The 21,036-nt window shown below is 48.3% G+C and overlaps 1 long non-coding RNA gene across 1 annotated transcript in view; it reads left to right on the plus strand.

The window, feature by feature from the left end:
• The first annotated feature begins 1,284 nt into the window (after window positions 1-1,284).
• The window catches only part of LOC130708824 (uncharacterized), a 66,865-nt gene continuing 47,113 nt past the window's right edge, over window positions 1,285-21,036 (plus strand). The window contains exons 1-2 of the long non-coding RNA XR_009009217.1: window positions 1,285-1,419; window positions 9,687-9,846. This is a non-coding gene — a long non-coding RNA (uncharacterized LOC130708824). The remainder of the gene's footprint in view (window positions 1,420-9,686; window positions 9,847-21,036) is intronic.

Genomic DNA, 21,036 nt, shown 5'->3' on the forward strand with positions numbered 1-21,036 from the left:
AGCTCAATCAAAGACCCTCTCTGGGGACTTCCCTGGTGGTGCAGTGGTTAAGAATCTGTCTGCCAATGCAGGGCACATAGGTTTGATCTCTGGTCCAGGAAGATCCCATATGCCGTGGAGCAACTAAACCCATGGCTCAACGCCACAGCTACTGAGCCTGCCCTCTAGAGCCTGCGTGCACAACTACTGAAGCCCGCGTGCCTAGAGCCGGTGCTCCGCAACAAGAGAAGCCACTGCAGTGAGAAGCCCCCACTCACCGCAACTAGAGAAAGCCTGCACACAGCAACAAAGACCCAACGCAGCCAAAAAAAAAATAAATAAAATTAAAAAAATTTAAAAAGACCCTCTCTGTATTCTATTCCCAGCTTCTTCAGTTTCTCTCTGTAATGACAAATCGTAACCCTTTGCTCCCTGGTGCCAAAGAGCCGCTCCTGGGGCAAGAAAGCAGATCGTGTGGCTGTCAGAAAGGAGAGAAAAGAAGCTCAATTATGGTGCTTATCCATGTGCTGAGAAAGGCCAATTCTCACATCCTCACTAAAATTTGGAGTGGACTCAGACATGAACAGAGATTCATAAATACACACATATACACAGTATGTGTACACACATACATAGAGACAATCCAACATGCAACCCGCACACACACAGATTCACAAATACATGCATATACACTGTATATGTATACACACATATACAGAGACTCTCCAACATGCAAACACACACACACACGCACACACAGAGGCTTCCTCACTCAGATTCATACAAACACAGAGAAAACATAAAATTGCATACGCGAACCCATCACACAACAAACAGGCACTCTCTGACAAATGCACATAAATACATTCACTCACTTAAAACAAGAGTTTGGAAATAATTATTCAGAAAATTAAAACAAAAAATAATTGTGTCAATTACCTGGTTTTTTAAAAATAAAAACTGAATTGTTTCCTTGAAATGTCCTGCCCACGATTCTGAACCCTCTCCAGCAACACCTTATATTTGCATGGTACATTTTACTTGTCAAAGGAAATTCACAGATGTATTCTCCTTCATATCTCACGGGGCTCTTTGAGTTGTATGTTTTTTGTAATTTCCAAATGTATTTTGTGCTGGTTGCTGACTGTTAGCACTCAGCACCATCCCTGCCCCCTGAACTCTTCCTGTATCCACAGAAGCAGGAAACCTAAAGACTACATTTCCCAGATTCTCTTGCGGCAGGGTTCTAGTTTTGATTCCACGAATGAGAGCCATTCCCGCGAGATTTGAAAGGTGGAGGAGAAACGGAAGCCATGATCCTTACCCAGACACAGGCCAGCGAGCCAGCTTCTGCAGGTGCTGGAAGGAGGTTCTGCCGCGGCTTCCATTCGTCCCCCTATGAATCGCCTACATCAGGGCTCCAGGCAGCTGAGATCACAGGTGACGGGACTTTTGGTAATTTTAATAACGGATTTAAAGCTCTGATTTTATAGAGTTTTAAGCAAAAAATAAGGACACATTCCTGGAGTAGCTCACAGAATTAAAAAGATAAGTAAGCAGTTGCAGGAGCCGCAGGGGCTGGGTTCCCCAGGAAGCGGATCTTAGATGGATATTAGCATGGAGGAAGTTTGCTCAGGAGAGCTGTGGAGGGAAGGAGGCAGGACTGGGCGGAGGAAGAACCTGAGGTGTGAACCTGTCATACTTGACGGAAGCCCCAGGCCACCTGGGGAGCGTTCTGAAGCTGGGATGACCCTTCACTGCTGAGGAGAGGATGTCAAACCTTTATCCCTGCGTGTTTATCAGTGGTCCTGAGTTAAGGAAGCAAGACTTTGATGACCAGCAAGGCAGCTTTCTTTTTTTTTTTTTTTTTTCACACACACACACTGTATTTTATTTTTACAAGAGATAGACTGACACCAAGCATTGTACATGGATGACCACAACAAAAGCAACAATGATTGCAATTACCAAACATGAAACACACTCATACTATGTCATAATATTGACATTCAGTCCAGTAATCCTCCACTGTAACAGCTCCTTTACTTTGCAGTGAAAATTGATTTGTATATTCTTTAAGGCAGCTTTCTTTAGCTGAGGCAATCCCTGTAGTAGACGGGCAGCTCCCAGGCAGATGGAGGTAAGCAGTCCTTCATTCCCATTACAAACTGGAAGTGTGTGTCTCCCCCACTCCCCAAATTCAAACTTTGAAGCCCTAATGCCCAATGCGACTGTATTTGGAGATAGGGCCTGTGAGGATGTAATTAAGGTTAAATGAGGTCATAAGAGTGGAGCCCTAATCTAATAGGGCTGGTGCCCTAATATGAAGACGAGACACCAGAGCTCTCTCTCTGCCCTGTGAGGACACTGAGTAGGTGGCCAACTGCAAGCTGAAGAGAGAGCCCTCGCCAGCACCTGACCATGTTGGCACCTTGATCTTGGACTTTTCCTGTCTCCAGAACTGTGAGAGTATTAATTTCTGTTGTTTAAGCCACCCAGTCTATGGTACTGCGTCATGACAGATCAAGCGGATTAATACAATTCCTGAAGGAGAATATGGGCAGCACATAACAGGGTCCAGCACAGGAACTGAACCAGGGACCCAGTTACCGTCAGCTTTCTCTCTCTCTCTCTCCACTCTCCCCACCTCTGCCTTTTCCCCCGCCAAGTTGTGAGAGAGATCATGACTACCTCCAGCCCCGCCCCCTTCTGAAACCATAATCCAAGAAAGAAGAGAGCTCTCTCTCAGGCTCCAGTTTGTAAAATCAGAGGGAAGGGCTCTGTTTCACCCAGTCCACACCACATGCACCCTCCTGGACCAATCCTGGGCCCGTGACATGGGGTACTATGACTGACTTTGCCTTTGGCCAGATATGCCAGATTTGTTATCAAAAGGCAAAGGACAAGTAAAGATGTTGAGCAGGAAAATAAACTAGAAAGGACACCCTTTATTTTACCAATGATTTGCTCAGTCAGATTTCAGTAATGCACCGACCCTGTGACATCCAGCAAGTGACTTCGCCTCTGTGAGCTTTGCTGTCCTCATCCATCCGGGGAGATGGCAGCGGTTGTAGTAAGGAGGAAGGAGGGAACGCGTGTGACAGGCCTGCCTCGCGCAAGGCTGGCACACAGTAAATGTCCAGTAAAAGGTCACTTCCATGGTGGTCTAAACACTGCTGTAAGAAAGAAAATATCATTTTGCCTCTCCAACCTCTGAACCAGTTTTCAAAACATAGAGGAAAAGCAAAATTCTATCGAGGGCAATTATATTGCCCCAGGTCCAAAAACTCTTAAAGTTACCTGGAATATGCATTTCTCAGATAAGAAAACTGAAGCGGGCTTCCCTGGTGGCGCAGTGGTTGAGAATCTGCCTGCTAATGCAGGGGACACGGGTTCGAGCCCTGGTCTGGGAAGATCCCACATGCCACGGAGCAGCTGGGCCCGTGAGCCACAACTACTGAGCCTGCGCGTCTGGAGCCTGTGCCCCGCAACGGGAGGGGCCGCGATAGTGAAAGGCCCGCGCACCGCGATGAAGAGCGGTCCCTGCACCGCGATGAAGAGTGGCCCCCACTTGCCATAACTAGAGAAAGCCCTCGCACGAACCGAAGACCCAACACAGCCAAAAATAAATAAATAAATAAATAAATAAAGTAGCTATAAAATAAAAATGGTTTGAAAGTTAACCTTTAAAAAAAAAAAAAAGAAAAAAAGAAAACTGAAGCCACAAGAAGTTAATAACTAGCCCAAGATCTCACAAAGAGAAGAGATAGGGCCGGGTTCAAGAACCCTGAACTCTAGTAATATGCCCGGGTACCCCTCAACCAGCTGCCACTCCACCCTGCCATTGTCTCCACATACACCCTCAACCAGGCCCCTGATGCCTCCCAACCCGGGGCTGCAGCCTCTCTTTTCTTTCTCCCAGACACCCAGCCTGTACGTCAAGCCCAGGGCTGCTCAGCAAGCATCGCTGAGATGGAATTGAAACCCACGGAAGTATCTGGAAAGCAAGTGGGGTATCTGGAAGTAACAAACTTCCGACTGCTTGTTCATTGGGCACCCAGTGGGGGTGGCACAGATTTCTCTCATCGCTCTTTCTTAAGAATCAATAAAAAGTTAGTGATGCATTTAGCAGAGATCAAATAAATGACATTAGGTTTCTTTTTTAACCTTTTATGGGACTGATACTCTGATCTTACTCCTAAAAGTCACTCTAGGTCAGTCTGACTCATCTTTTGGTAATTGCATTGCAAATTTTAAAGACTGAGTCTCAGTGTGCTGAGAAGAAAAAGAAGTATTTGATTGGCCAGGGGAGGTGCAAGCAACAAGGAGAAAGTAGCATCTTTGGCTGAGGCTGAAGGATGGATGACTAAGTAGGTGGTGGGCATTGCAGGCAGGAAGAACCAGCAAAGATGTGAAAAGAAAGCAACATGGAATGTGTTTGGGACTGGCAGGACCAAGTGGGAGTTTGGGGATCCTTTTGGTGAGTGTCAGAGCGGACTGGGGTCGGAATAGGGCTGGTCACAGTGGCCAGCACTGCCCACAGGCTAAGGCAGAGGTAGTTGGGCTGCAGACAAGGGCATTTCAGAGTCAGAAACAATAGACTTGGAGGACAAACTTGTCTTCTCTGATCCTTAACAGGGGAGTCCTGGAGGAAGACAGACCTGAGTTCAAATTCCGCTGCTGCCATCAACTTGATGTGGGATTTTAAACACATGTTTTTTAGCCTCTCAAAGAACCTCTGTTTTCTCAGGGGCTGGAGGCAATAATAGTTCTCCCCTTAGAGTCTGCAATCTCAATGCCTACATATGCCAAGGCAGGAAAAATAAATGACTTTTCCTGGGTATAAAATAACAAGGGATTGCATTCAACTTCTAATGCTAGAAGTAGGCAAACACAAAATATTTTTTAAAACACTGTGCAAGCTAAACAAAACACACTTGGCCAACGTATAAACAGCATGTAAATTCTTGATTATCTCATAAGATTGTTGTGAGAATTAAGTGAGATAATGCATATAAAGTGCTTTGCAGAGTCGAGAAGCTAAACAAAAATAGGCATTCGTTTATACGAAGTTCAAGAACAGGCTAAACTAATCTATGGTGATAGGAATCAGAAGAGTGTTTATCTGGGAGGAGGAAGGGCATTGATTGGGTATGCAGGAACCTTTATGGTGTGTTGGAAGTTTTCTATTTCTAGTTCTAGGTTGAGTAAAGGTCTGTAAACATGTATAAAAATTCATTGAGCAGTACGCTTAAGCTTTGTGAACTTTGATGCTTAAAAGTCACACTTCAATCACAAAGGAAATTTTAAAAGAAGTCCTTCACAGAGTAGTAAGTAATTAATAAATGGTTGTGCTTTCTGGGCGGCGGGGAGGGAGGGCGGGCGGCCTGCTGGGTCCGCGCGGCCTCGGGGCCGGAGCCGGGGTCCCCGCCCGCCCCAGCGCCCCGCCGCCGGCCGAGCCCCGCCCCCCGTGTCTCCATCGTGGGTCGCGGTGGTCGGATGTGCGCCCGGGTTCGCGGGGCAGGCGGGCGCAGAGGTCCCTTGTGTTGGCGGGGGTGGGTGCGGCGAGGTTCCGGCGCCTCCGTGGAGCATCGTGGGTCTGGGGCTGTGGGCGCCGCGGATTGCTATCCTCTCCGCACTTTCCCGGCTCTGAAGCCTCGAGAACACGGCTAGGCAGCAGTATTTTAATGGGGAGTTTGCCTGCTGGGAACTAGGGGCCTGCTGGGGTCTCAGTTCTTGGCTGGCCCCGGAACACGAGGTTGCTAGGTGTGTGACGGCAGCAGGTAGGAGTGACCCGCTGGTGCAGTGATGAGCAGGAAAGGAAGGACAGCGGCTGTTGGCCTGTGAACCTAGGCAAGAATGACCAGCCGACACAGTCCAGAGCAAGGTCCGTGGGCCCAGCTCAGTCCTGTGCATCTGGTCAGTGGAATAGACCTGCAGGTGTGGCTCTTGTCACTCTAGGACTGGCTTCAGGACAGGTCCTGCTGATGCGCCCAGGGCACCGCCCTCAGTTCTGCAGGAGAGTGCGCCGGAGGGGAGCCGGGGGTGTGCCCGACTCAGCACGGTGGCCACGCACATCCAGTCTGCCGGCAAGGGCAGTGGGGAGCCGGGGAAGTCATGGCCTTGGGAATGTCCTCTGATGAAAAAGAACCTGCGGGCTTATGAAATAACTTGTGTGTGGAACGTTGGTGTGGATCAGCAGTGCTGAGGCTGCAGGCGGGATACAGAAGTGTGAGCAGAGACCGTCTGGAATCCCCACACTCCAGGGAAACTAGAGGTGACAGCCAGCCTAGTGAAGAGGACAGGAGCTGGGGGCTTTGGCAGCAGCCCAGCAGGCGCCCCTCGTCTCAGGGCCCTAATCCTGGCTCCAGCCGGCTGGTCAGGGGAGCTTCAAGGTCTTCTGGGCGAGCAGAGCCCACAGTCCTGTGCGGTTCTTCGCTGTGTTTGGGTCATCTCCCCCCATCCAAGGGGAGAAATCTAGATGAGGTTTAAGAATCAGTGCTTTAAGACTGTGTATCTCGGAGTTGAAACCTCGGAAGACATGTTTTCAGCACAGGGTGTTAAAGTGAATGGAAGGATTCAACCCCTTTTCAAGGAGGGTGTCTCCATGTGGGCAGAACTAGAGAATAAATGGGTCTTGAATAAAAAAAAAAAAAAAAAAAAAGGTTGTTATAGTTGTTATTATCATTACTACTTTTATTCTTAACATTATTATGATGATTATGCCACAAGGTCAGTAAACCAATTAAATGAGCAACAAACATTCGACAAAGACCCACTATGTGCTGGGTGCTTATGTCAGATCATATGTATGTAAGTATGTATCCCTCCCACATGCATTTGCTACAGTGTGGGAGGTAGGGTCTATGCCCCCTCGCACTGAATCTGCCAAGGGCTTGTGACTACTCTCATGCATAGAGTGCAGCGGACATGATGCTCTGTGACTTCCAAGACTGGGTCATAAAAAGCACACCGCTTCCGCCTGGCTCTCTGTTGGAACACGTGCCTTGGGAGCCCCTCTTGTAAAAAGCCCTTCGTGTAAAAAGTCTGGCTACCCTGAAGGCACCATGCTGGAGAAATCACATGGAGAAAGCACATAGAGAAAGACACGTGAGGAGTGCTGGCTGTTCAGCTCCTTGCTGTTCAAGTCTTCTTAGCCCAGGCCCCAGACACAGGCGTCAGGAAGCCTGTAAAATGACTGCAGACACCATCTGACGGCAACCTCCTGAGAGACCCTGAGACAGAACCACTCAGCCAAGCTGCTCCTGAATTCCTGACCCACAGAAACTAGGAGAGAGAATAAGTGACTATCACTGTTTTAGCCAATAAGTTTTGGGGCGTTTGACCTACATTAGCAGCAACAGGTAACTAATGTAGATTTTGGTACCTGGAAGGGGAATGATACTGTAATAAAAATACTAAAAACGGAACAGTGGCTTTGAGGGCAGAAGGTGGAAGTGTATTGAAGAAACTGTGGAATCTGATGGCCTTCAAGGATGCTACCCATGAGGACGTAAAGGAAAGTAAGGAAGATCACATTGGAAGATGGAGGAAAAGGGATCTTTGTTAGATAGTGTGTTGTTCTGCGTGGGCTGCCATAACAGAATACCACAGACTGAGTAGCTTAAACAACAGAAACTTATTTCTCACAATTCTGGAAGCTGGGAAGTCCAAGATCAAGGGGCCAGCCACTTCAGTTCCTGATAAGAGCTCTTCTGGCCTGCAGATGTCCACCTTCTCACCGTGTCCTCACATGGCAAAGAAAGAGCTCTCTGGTGTCTCTTCCTCCTCTTACAAGGGCATCAGCCCTAGAGATTAGGACCCCACCCTTACAACCTCATTTTACCTTTATCACCTCCACACAAGACTCATCTCCACACAAGGTCACATTGGGGGATAGGGCTTCAATATATAAATTTGGAGGGACATCAGCATTCACGCATAATACAGTCAGGGAAACTTTATTAACACTGTCTTCTGTGGTAGAAAGGAGAATACAAAATATACTAAATGAATTAGATAATCTAGCAATGGCGATTTCCAGGTGGAATATCAAAGGCGTCACCTGGCTTCTTCTGGCTGCTTATAATCAAATGTGAAAAGAGAGAAAACACGTTAAGGAAAGAACCATTGAGCACAAAGGAGTCAGGACTCGCTGGGTTTGAAAATTAAAATGTCTTCTAGAGACTGTCATACAGAGTGAAGTAAGTCAGAAAGAGAAAAACGAATACCGTATGCTAACACATATATATGGAATAAAAAAAAAAAAAGGTTCTGAAGAACCTAAGGGCAGGACAGAAATAAAGACACAGACATAGAGAATGGACTTGAGGGCACGGGGAGGGTGAAGGGTAAGCTGGGACAAAGTGAGAGAGTGGCATGGACTTATATATACTACCAAATGTAAAATAGATAGCTAGTGGGAAGCAGCCACATAGCACAGGGAGATCAGCTTGGTGCTTTGTGACCACCTAGAGGGGTAGGATAGGGAGGATGGGAGGGAGATGCAAGAGGGAGGAGATATGAGGATATATGTATATGTATAGCTGATTCACTTTGTTATACAGCAGAAACTAACACACCATTGTAAAGCAGTTATACTCCAATAAAGATGTTAAAAAAAAAAAAAGAAAGAAAATTAAAATGTCTTATTCTTGACTCTCCAGGCAGGAAATGATGCTAAAAATTTTAAATGACCTCTAGGCAAAGATCAAACCTAGGGTACTGTCAGGATGTTATGGTCTGAAGATGCCCCTGAGGAAATGAACATAAAACCCTTTATTAAGACCTTGGAAATATGTAAGGCAGTGATTCAAACAGAAAAAAAAAGTCCCTCATAGAGCCTCACCAATAAACAATAGGGCTTCTGATAATCTTTTTTTAAAATTTTATTGTAGTTGATTTACAATGTTGTGTTCATTTCTGCTGTACAGCAAAGTGATTCAGTTACATACATACATACATACATATATACTTTTTCATAATCTTTTCCATTATGGTTTATCACAGGATATTGAATATAGTTCCCAGTTCTATATGGTAGGACCTTGTTGTTTCTCCATCCTTTATATAATAGTTTGCATCTGCTAATCCCAAACTCCCAATCCTTACCTCCCTACCCCCACTGAGGGCTTCTGATAATCTTAAGTGCGGTGTCCCCTAGCAGCTTTACAGGGAACTCAAGGTAGAAAAGGGCTTATGTTATTGATATTTGTGGTTGTGAGTTTTATCTAATGGAGAGAACAGCAGTAAGATTCATAGAAAGCTCACAATGATTTTAAGGTGATTGCACTGTCTGAAACACTACCTGTTTGGACAAAAAGGTGCAGAGGCAGTACAGTACGAAAATTGGTCTTTGGCCCTGCAAACTATGATATAAAAGCAGGCTGAGAAAATGACTTAGCTGCAAACAATGACCATTTCTTATGGAAAAGAAAGGATGGCTCAGAGAACTTCCGCCCCTGAGCCCAGAGGGTGGAGCCAAGAGCCATGGAGAGCCATTCCCAAGCAGCAGGGCTGAGTTCTAATCCATAAACTACCCATGTGCCCAGCAGAATTTCAGAATTGTTAAGGATCCCTGTGTAACTCTCATTTTCCTTTTTCTGTTTTGTTTTGGTTTTGTTTTTTACAAGAGGACCTATAGTGGTCATCCTGTGCCTCTCCCACCGTTGTATATTAGGTGGAGTGAAGGCAACCTGTTTCTTTAGTTCACAGGCCTACAGATCAAGAGGAACTGTACAGGAGGAGCTGTATTTGAGAAAGTCATCCAAGGAGCCTCATCTGAGCCTGGACGTGATTAGATAACAAGACCCAGGACTTCAAGCTGAGGCTTCGATGGAATGAGACTTTGGGGGACCTTGGAAAGGGGTGAGTGTATTTTCATGTGCGACATGTCTGGATCACAGGAGCCGGAAGGTAGACTGAGGTAGCCAACCTCTAAGGGTCCCTGGCTCCTGGTATTCTTGCCCTTGTGTAATCCCCTCTCACACTGCATCAGGGCTGGCCCTGTGTGACTAATGCAATACAGAGAAGATGAGGCTAGGTCTTAAGGGCCTGGCAGCCTCTTCCTTGGGCTCAGATCTGCTCTGTGGGAAGCCTGCTGCCATGACGTGAGGACACTCACACTGCCCTGGCGAGAGGAACTGGGGCCCTGCCTATAGCAGCAGCAACTCGCCGGCCGTGCAAGTGAACTGGCTTGAGAGCAGATCCTCCAGGGCCAGTCAAACCATGGGATGAGGGCAGCCCCAACTGACATCTGCCCGTGGCCTCGGGAGAGGCCAAGCCAGAACCTTCCAGCCACACTGCTCCAGAATTTCTGTCCCAAAGAAAACATGAGAGAGAAAAAAAATGATGATTGTTGTTTTAAGCCACTAAGTTCTAGGGTGATTTGTTACACTCCCGTAGATGATGAACACAGCTCTGTAGGGTATGAAAAAGAGAATCCAGTGTAATCACTGGCGAGAGTAAAAAGAAAATGTGTAGGGCTTCCCTGGTGGCGCAGTGGTTGAGAGTCTGCCTGCTAATGCAGGGGACACAGGTTCGAGCCCTGGTCTGGGAAGATCCCACATGCCACGGAGCAGCTGGGCCCGTGAGCCACAACTACTGAGCCTGCGCGTCTGGAGCCTGTGCCCCGCGACGGGAGGGGCCGCGATAGAGAAAGGCCCGCGCACCGCGATGAAGAGCGGTCCCTGCACCGCGATGAAGAGTGGCCCCCACTTGCCGTAACTAGAGAAAGCCCTCGCACGAACCGAAGACCCAACACAGCCAAAAATAAATAAATAAATAAATAAAGTAGCTATAAAAAAAAAAAAAAAAAAAAGAAAATGTGTAGACACAGGAGAACACACAGTGTCGGGCAGCATGATAAATAGCAACTTCTCTCTCCTGGTGGGTGTTGGCATTGGGGATCAGGAGGTGAGGTGCTGGGGGAGGGTGAGACTTGGGGAGACAGTTTCAAGAGGGGAGCAGGCCTTTTAGATGGGAGCCTTTCCTTTCCTCACTAAACCCTCTCAGGTCCTGGCTTGTTGCTACGAAGGAGGCCTTTCCATTTACAGGGCTCTTTTACATCCATCTGTCACCGTCTGGCAGAAACAGGTCAGGGATTACCAGCCCCATGGCACAGAGGACAAAACTGAGGGTCCCACTGGGTAACTGACTTGTCCAGGCCCTGGGCACTTTCTGCTCCCGTAACACCTCTTAGCAGCTCAAAGCTGCCTTTGGCTGCCAAAGGAATCAAAAAATCCAAAGAGCCTCAAGGCTGAACCTGAAACACAGAGAATGCAGGCCATCTGCTCTGACGGGAACTCTCCATAAGTAATAACCAACTGTGGCTGCCTTAAAACAATCTTTCACACCTGCTAAAATCTGGGCCTCGGGATGCTGAAGCTGAACTAGTATCATTGCCCTGATTATGTCCTCTTCGCCATGTAGCCTCAGGCCTTTCTGGGTCTCTGAGGCTCTTCCCTGTTACGTTGGGTTCAACTGGCTGGTCTCAAGGCTCCGTGTGGCTCTGACATTGTAGGATTCATGAGCAATTGGTGGGACCTTCAACAGTGCTGTTGACATACTAATACCAGACTCCCACTTTGAGTCTCCAATCTACAAAATCAATGCCAAACAGGAAATTGCAGGCAGTAATTTATTCTGCATTTTCCCACCATGGGACTTGCTTTATATACATTGCTACATGGACTCTAATAAAATATTAGGTAGACAAAAAGGTTCTGCCAGCTTCCCCTGCCCCTGACATATCGCTCCCCTTTCTGTCAGACACTCCTGGAGAGGGGACCTCCCTGGGACTGCAGTTGTGATCAAGAATAACTGCAGAGACTTAGAGAGTGGACTTGAGGACACAGGGAGGGAGAAGGGTAAGCTGGGACAAAGTGAGAGAGTGACATGGATATATATACACTACCAAATGTAAAATAGATAGCCAGTGGGAAGCAGCTGCATAGCACAGGGAGATCAGCTTGGTGCTTTGTGACCATCTAGAGGGGTGGGATAGGGAGGGTGGGAGAGAGACGCAAGAGGGAGGAGCTATGGAGATATATGTGTATGTATAACTGATTCACTTTGTTATAAAGCAGAAACTAACACACCATTGTAAAGCAATTATACCCCAATAAAGATGTTAAAAAAAAGAATAACTGCAGAGAGCCAGGCAGGAGGTCGGTTGTGAAAACAACCAAGCTCATAAGGTAAAATGAAATGATATAGAATAAAACAATACAATAGAAAACAAAATAATAAGATGAACAACTTAGATGAATGTCAGAGGGCTGTCTGCCCAGCATCCACTCTTGGCGGGTCTGTGGGTCTTGGTGGTCTGTATATCTAAAAGGAGGGAGACAAGTTGGAGTACCTTCCTGTCCAGCCCTACCCAGTTGACTTGGCCTACCCAGGCCCTGGGGCAATGGGGTCACCTTAGCAAAACTGGAAGGTGAAGTGGGGTCTGCCTCGACCACAGTCCATGTTGGCACCTGGTCTGCTGGACTTGGCTCTGGGGACCCAAGCAAGCCCTGGGCTGACACCTTGCAGCAGCCAATATGCCTTCACATGGGAGAAGAGCAAACTTCCACTGCTTCCCTGTTACAGTAATCTTTGCAGTAGCACACAGGACCAGGAATAGCTAGAAACCCAGAAACACAGTCATGAAAACTCAGTCATTGGAAGGCTAAATTTTGATCCCCCGAAGCAGGAATGCCTGAGAACTCTGGGTGAGCGAGGCGTCTGCTCTGAAAGGAGAAATGACCAGGGTGGAGCCGTGCAGGTCGTGAACTGGCGTGGGAAGCAGAAATGGGCTGGCGGAATATGCAGAATCAGGACAAGGCAGGCGGCGGGGGAACCGGATGGTGCTTAAGTGGCCTGTGTCTAAAGAGGTCAATGTCACCTTGGGGAACCGGGGCTGGCAGTGAGCACGTGGCCCTCTCTGAAGTGGAGCCTCGTATTGTGTGTGGCTGACGTAAGTGTAGTCGTGACGAAGTTAACTGAGTCAGCGAAATGCAGGGGGCTCACTTCTTAGCTAAGCTGTTTGTGGTCTTTACAAATTCCTAAATAAAGGGTGCTTGTTTGTACCTTTGAGGGTGCAGGTGAGGTGTACAGTAGCCCCCCATGATGCTCAGCAGGGTCAGACTCAGGAAGCAGGTCCCCTGGCCCTCCCCCACAGAGGAAAGGGAACCAGCCTTTTCCTGCTCAAGTACACGAGCCTCTCCGTACCAACTTTAATTCCCCTTCTCACTCAGTGGGAGGCAGACCCAAGACGAGATCTCATGTCCAGTGCTCTTTCCGCTGGGCTGTGAAGAAGCAGATCTCAGAGCCTAGGCTCAGAAACTAACACCACATCTCTATCAAGTGAAAGTGGAACATTGAAACCAGTATCTCCATTTCCTGTCTCGGATCCACATGCCTCCCAATTCCTTCCCCTCTAGAGCATCACACACTTGGCGTGTGTACACACAAGCCTGCCCACTGCTAGGCGTCAGCACCCAGTGTGGATTGTGGGGTGAAGATGTGAGAACAGAGCTGTGGATTAGCCCAGTTCCCAGGAAACACAGAGGCGGGTTGCAGAGGATATGCAGCCTGGGACTTGGCCTGGCTGCAGGATGGCAGATTAAGTAGACACTTTGCCCCCTCCCAGAGATGCAGACAACACACCCATGCACACACCGTTCCCTGCCAGCCCAGAATCACTGTGTGGACATAACTGCCCTTACTTATCACTAACCTGCCTCCTCTCTGACCTCACCCCATTCACCATCCCCACCCCAATTCCAGCCCTGGAGATGTTGCTTTTGTACAAGGACCCTGACACCAGAACCTCACCTCTCCCATGTGAGCCATGACTTAGCTCATCCTGAAGACCTCAAGGCACCTAGTAGTCCCATCCAGCTGCACTCCTGAAGACATCAGCTCAAATCCCAGCCCCTTGGCCAGTGCCTCTGCAGTCCTAGCTGCCCCGGGCAATGTAAAGACAGACAACAGGACACTCCCTCTATTCCCTGCACCCAGGAGATTAGGAGGCTACAATCTAAATAGACATTTCTCCAAAGAAGACATACCTATGGCCAACAAGCACAATAAGATGCTCAACATCATTAGTCATTAGGGAGCCGCAAATCAGAATCACAAAGAGACACAACTTTATGCCCATTAGGATAGCTATTATCGACAAAACAGAAAATAACAAGCGTTGGGGAGGGTGTGGAGATGTTAGAACTGTCGTGCACGGCTGGTAGGAATGCAAAACAGCGCAGCCACTGTGGAGAACAGTTTGGCAGGTCCTCAGAAAGTTAGACGTAGAGTTACCTTATGATCTAGCAATTCCACTCCTAGGTGTATACCCTCCCCTGCCAAAAAAATTAGAGTAGGCTGCATTGAGGAGGTGTATTTGAGTGCTGAAGACTTGAAGGAGGTAAGATTTCCAGCCATAGAAATATCTAGATGAGGAACAATCAGGACAAAGGGAACAGAGCAAAGGCTCTGAGCAGAGGGTGCCCGCCACATTAGGGAAACAGCAAGAGGGCCAGCATGTGTGCATCAGAGTGAGAGGAAATCACAACGGGGGCGGGGAGTGGCCAGGCAGGTCACAAAGGGCCTGGTAAGCCACTGTAAGGTCTCTCCGTTCTATAAACTTGCTCCGAGGCCCCAAGGCTCCCAGCGCCTGGCAACCCCTCTTGACTTACTTGGGCCCCTGGTGGGAACGTCAGGGCAGGGATGCCTGCCCAGCCTGTTCTGCCAAATGGAGGCCATGGCGCTGTCTCAGGAATGGCTGCCATGTGTCTTGGCACTGAACTTGGCAGCCTAGACCCAGGCATGCAGTGTGGCCCTCACACAGGCTGTGTGCCCAGGGCCTCTCCTGCCCAGTCCCATCCCTCAGCAGGGATCACTCTCCCTCTAGCTCAGCCTATCTCCCCATTGCTGGGCACAAAGGAGGTAGGAAGGAAGGCACTGGCTGTGTCGTGGGTTGTTGATGCTTTTTTCCCAACCAATGCCATTACTGCTAATTGACCTTTATTGCACCCTCCATCACTTGGAAACCCATTATAGCCCCCATTGCTCTCCATGCATATGATTAGTAAAAAATCACTGGCTTCTAACTGAACAATAATTATCTTGGCATTGCGAGGCCAACCAGGTCCCTCACCCTCGCCCATTACCTCCCTCCTCTTTCCAACTTGGAAAAAAATATATGAATCAATGTAAGAAAGTCATTTATTCTCCACTTTCCAGGCTGCACACCAAATAGTTTGTCAAGGCCTTTTAAAAGCCACTCACCTCACGCACATTCTGCTCAGAAGGTTGCTTTTTCTTTTCCTCAGCCATTGATTTTTGCATCTTGTTAGGATTGTTCTGTGCTCCTAAATAATTAATAACAAATTAGCCAAAGTCTGTGAGCTGCAGCTTAGCCAGCTGGGCTCACCTGGACAGCCAGTCTGGGCTCTCTTCCTTTCTACTTGGCACCAGGAGAGCGGGGGTGTCCCCACGGATGGCACCTGGGCTGGAGTACAGCCTCGGGTGGCCTGATCTAACTCTGCATTGCCCAGGAGGAATGGGGGACTGCTCTAGGCTTGATCTTGTAGTCCTGAGGATGGAGTGTAGACCTCTGGAGATAATAGGGGAACCCACAGAATGGTGAAAGTATGTGGTTTTGGAGCCAGACAGATTTGAATCCAATTTAACTAGTTACTGGCTGTGTGGCCTGGGCAGTTGTCCTGGTGTTTCAGGGCTACAGGGGTCCCAAGGGTGTCATAACGATGGGCATCCAGCTGCCCCTCACACTGGGTCTCAGCAGTGGAAGGGCTAAGGAGGGTGATAAAGGATGCTAAGGAAGAGCGAGTCTGGAGTCGGGGGAGGAGGCTGACTACAGAGCAGAGCCCTGGATGGGAGTCCCAGGAATCCAGATCTCAGTGTCCAGACTGGGATCACTGAATAGTCAGGTCCAGTCCAGGCTGGCTTCAGCGTCCAAAAAGTTCTATGTGGGCCCTTGGGTTCAGAGAAGCACTCTAACTGGGACCTTATACTACGTACCAGAGAAGAAACAGCACAGCAGCTAAGAGCATGGACTGCGAGCCAGACTTCCTGGGTCCAAATCCTATGCTTAGGCAAGTCTCTTAACCCTTTGTGCCTCAGTTTCCTCATCTGTAAAATAGGTCTAATCATTGTACCCACCGTGGAGTTATTATTAAGATTAATGAGTTAATATATGTAAAGGGCTTAGAAAAGTGCCTGGGCCCTAGTAAGTGCAATAGAGAGTTAACTTAAAAAGAAGAGAAGGGACTTCCCTCGTGGCGCAGTGGTTAAGAATCCGCCTGCCAATGCAGGGGACACGGGTTCGAGCCCTGGTCTGGGAAGATCCCACATGCCGCGGAGCAACTAAGCCCGTGTGCCACAACTGCTGAGCCCGCGTGCCACAATTACTGAAGCCCACGTGCTTAGAGCCCGTGCTCCACAACAAGAGAAGCCACCGCAAAAAGAAGCCCGCGCACCGCAACGAAGAGTAGCCCCCGCTCGCCACAACTAGAGAAAGCACGCACGCAGCAATGAAGACCTAACGCAGACATAAATAAATAAATAAATTTATAAATTAAAAAAAAAAAAAGAAGAGAAAAAAAATAAGGGCTTGCCTATCACAAAAAATTTAATCCCAATTTCCCCTTCCTATCCACTTGTAGTGTGAGTAAAAATTATGGATGGCTTTACAAACCCAGGCTTCATCTCATGTGCCTCCTTCCCCACCACCAGCCCAACCAATCACCAGGTCTTTCTGCCCCTTCCACCACCGGCCCAGGCACACCACCCCCATCCCCCTCTGGACTATTGCACCACCTCCCGTCCTACTGCTCTCTGGTCTCCCTATCTCTGGTCTCACATTCCCCAATCCACTCATCACACTTCCTGCAAAGTGATCTTTAGAAATCACAAATCTGGTCCTATTGCCCACCTTAAGCCATTCTATGGTCTATAGGAGTCATTGTAACTCTTTGGAACATGAGGTCCTACATGGTCCTCAACAAAGTCCTGCAGCTTCATTTACTGCCCTCTGCCCCACTGTTTATAGTCCAGCAACACTGAATGGCCTGTTATTCACATCACACACACACACACACACACACACACACACACTCTCTCTCTCTCTCTCTCTCTCTCTCTCTCTCTCTCTCTCTCTCTCTCTCTCCATGCTCCATTTATTCTGATCTCTCTGCCTGAAGGATCCTCCCAGCTTCCCCCACCTCCCTCCACCCACCCCTCATCTCAACACGGCCACTGTCCCCACAAGTCAACCCAGCTAGCACCAAGGACCCGGGGTCACTTCTTCCTGGAATCCTTCCCTGAAGCCACCAGTTGGATTAGACATCTGTGTCCACTAGGATAATCCTAGATAACAAGTAAATTCCTAAATGTAAGTGACTTAACCCCTTCGAAGTTTATTTCTCATCCCAGTATAGTTGAATGTAGTGTCCCTGTTCAGCAAGAAGCTTTCCCTCACATGGAAATTTAGGGGTGAATCTTCTGGCTCCATAACCCTGGGATCTCAGAGTCTTCTGCATCCAGCAGATGGGAGGGGTGAGAGGAGATGGAAGGGGCATATCTGCTTCTTAAAATCCTGGCCAGAAATGGTACACCTCACTCCACTCATCCCATCGTGAGAACTAGCCACAAGGTCACTCCTGTATGGAATATGTTCCTGTGCCACCCGGTGGGCAGCTAGCCCTTGCCACCTCAGACTCTCCCCTGGCACCCTGTCCCTACATCCACCTCAGAGTTGTCAAAATGTATGGCTGTGATCTGTGTCCAGGCCCATCTTCCCCAGCGGACTGTGAGCTCCTGAGGGCAAGGGCCCCGTTCCTTTCACCTCTGTGTCACCAGCACCTGGCACTGGTGCTTGGTACTGTGTTGGATGAACGGATGAGCTGAATCAGAGCCAGCTCCACAACCGGGTGGGTCTGGCCCTGGAGGCAAAAGGTCCTCCCTGGAAGCAGCTGAGCCTGGGGAGGGCAGGGGCTACCAGGACAGAGACTGAAGGGAGATCTTCCCAGGAAAAATAAAAGACAGAGAGAATGATTTGGCCCTTTGGAGAGGTTTTCATCTTCATCTCCATGGCATCTCTTAGGCTGGAAAGGGCTCAAACTCTGAGAGGTCTGAAACACATACTCTTCATAGCTGACACTTACAGGCAGCCCACGTCATGTGTCAAGCACTGTTCTAAGTGCTATGCAAGCATTAATTCATAAATCCTCACAATTACTCCATTTTGCAGATGAGGAAATGGACTCCCAGCTCAGAAAGGTTCAATGACACATGATAGTCTCTCTACCCGTGGCCTTGTCTTCCTCCTCCGCAGCCCCTAGATGCCCTAGGACAAGGATGGTTTCAGCCTATCTTCCAGCATTTCTCTCGTGGGAATTAGATTTGGGGGGGACAGCAGAGATTTGACATCCTGGAGGCCAAAGCAGACCTTTTGGAGCTTTCTTACCCCCAATCTGATCCTCAGGGCTCAGGTAATAGGCCAGAGGCCCGAGAATAAATTTCCAAGATTATTCTTCACTTTGAATGCTAGGCATTTTGCAGACTAAGAAAGACTGGACTTTCCACTGATGTTTATGTCTCACAATTGTCCTTTGGTCAAATTAAAAAATAGTAGAGGTTGGAGCCAAATAATAAATTGCAAGTATCCAAGACCATCTCAATGTGACGCTTCTGCAGAATTAACAGTGATAATGTTACGACAGGAGGCTGATCTCTCTGCATACAATGCCAGCGCTGAATACCCAGAGGCCAGCAGTGCAGCAACATGGCCCCACTCAGCCAGGCTTCGCCTCCCCAACGCTGGGCATTTCCATGGTCTTAGGTGGATAACAGCCACGTCCCCTCCTGCGAAATCACTGCTTTGGAAATGCTTTACACCGATGACAAGAGAAGCAGTTATGATTTGTCATTATAGAAATACCCAATGATCAGGCCACTGAGTAATGACTGCAGCCTCCTGCCCTCGCTGTCATCAGTCTGGGCTCCGAGCTACACACCTGTCATGACTGGAGGCTACCAGGTGACAGCCACGGAAGAGCCGGCTTCCCGCCCCATCACCTTGGGAAGGTCCAACAGCCCCTGCCTCTGGCAGAAGCAGGTGCCTCCAAGGCCTCCTCCTGAGGTATGCGCAAGAGGAGTAGATTATGAGCAGCCACACCTGCTGGCCCACCAACCCCTAAAACGCAGCCGCAGAAGTCACTCTTCCTCCTCGCCTTTCCCACAGGTGGATGGAGTGACCTGTGACAAGTTAAGGCATTTGGACTTCGAAGCCAGGCAGGCCTGTGTTCCATCCATGTCTCTAGGACAGCCTAGCTATGCAACCTGCAAGGCACACTGGGGACAGAACCTTCCGTGGGTGGAATGTCCCAGGGAAAAAGCAAGTGAATGGAAAACAGCCAAATCGGTACAATAGCAATAAGCTAACATTTATGGTACTAACTGTTTTACATGCATTAACTCATCTTTACAACAACCCTACACAGCGAGTGCTTTTATTATGTCTGATTTATAGTTGAGGAAACTGTGGCAAAGAAAGGTTAAGGGACTTAACCAAGGGCACCTGGCTATGAATGGCAGACATGGGATTCACCCCCAGCAGTCTGGTTCATGGGTTGTGCTCCTAATGTTTGTTTTTTGTTTTTTTTTAAATTTATTTATTATTTATTTTTGGCTGTGTTGGGTCTTCGTTTCTGTGCGAGGGCTTTCTCTAGTTGTGGCAAGCGGGGGCCACTCTTCCATCGCGTTGCGCGGGCCTCTCACTATCGCGGCCTCTCTTGTTGTGGAGCACAGGCTCCAGACGTGCAGGCTCAGTAGTTGTGGCTCACGGGCCTAGTTGCTCCGCGACATGTGGGATCTTCCCAGACCAGGGCTTGAACCCGTGTCCCCTGCATTGGCAGGCAGATTCTCAACCAGTGCGCCACCAGGGAAGCCCGCTCTTAATGTTTTATACTCCTCTTAACAAGTGTGACTGTTATCTGTGTCCCAGGCGCTGTGTTAAGTTATTTATACATGTTACATCAATCCCCACAATACATTATCACCAGTGTACAGAGGAGTAAACTGAGGCATAGAAAACTTAAGTAACTTACCCACATTCACACACGTTCTAGTAGCAGAGGTAGGACTCAAATCCAGGGCTTCTGGCACAGTCTGTGTGCCCAGCCAATGTGTATACCTACTATGCTGTGATACCTTGATTACTTGTATGCACACTTGCATTTAATTAATCCTCCCAACAGCTCCTGAGAAAGGTACTACTATTAAATTCGTTATATAAATTGGGAAGGTGAGGATTATACTATCCACGCAACTTACAGTCAGTAATTGAGGATCCAGGATTCACATCCAGATGTTGTCTGGAACCCTCTATTTAAACCCCTATACTGCAGTAACTTCCTACCCTAACCCAGCACCTGCTCATACACAGAACATGTGAATTTGAATTCACTTGACCTAAAGTATGAATGATCCGCTCAACACCCAGTTCAAATGCCACCTCCTCTGAGACGACCTCCCTGGCTTTGGAGTGGAAACTGAAGAGAACAGGAGGGTGATTTCTGAAAGAACCCAAACCCTTTCATGCTTTGACAATGAAATAAATAGCTATAAGCAGACTGCTGTACTTTTGCACCACCTTAGAGTTTATTCATTTATTCAACAAATATTGATCAAGGTCCCACTGTGTGAAAGCAGTTTCACATCCATTACCTCTGATGATCTGGCTTTAGAAATTAGAGGGAAGTAGTGTGGGCCTGTGACTCCCTCTTTCGCCAAGTTTACACAGAGGCCACCGACTCCCCTGGGAGGGAGAGAGTTGTTTCTGGTCCTGTGATGCCAGGGGGGTAGAAGAAACAGAGGCAGGTCGGCCCCTCTGAGCTGCAGTGGATGCTCCTCTGGTGTGTCTAAAATGAGACATCTCACCACCCAAGGGTCAGTTTCCTTCCAAACTAATTCTTGCCCACAAGATAAACTCATATTTGCCATATTAATAGGGTGCGTGAGAGAATGGGGTAGGATGTGGAAAGAGGTGTC

The sequence above is a fragment of the Balaenoptera acutorostrata genome, chromosome 9 (genome assembly GCF_949987535.1).
Source record: "Balaenoptera acutorostrata chromosome 9, mBalAcu1.1, whole genome shotgun sequence".
Classification (NCBI taxonomy): Eukaryota; Metazoa; Chordata; class Mammalia; order Artiodactyla; family Balaenopteridae; genus Balaenoptera; species Balaenoptera acutorostrata.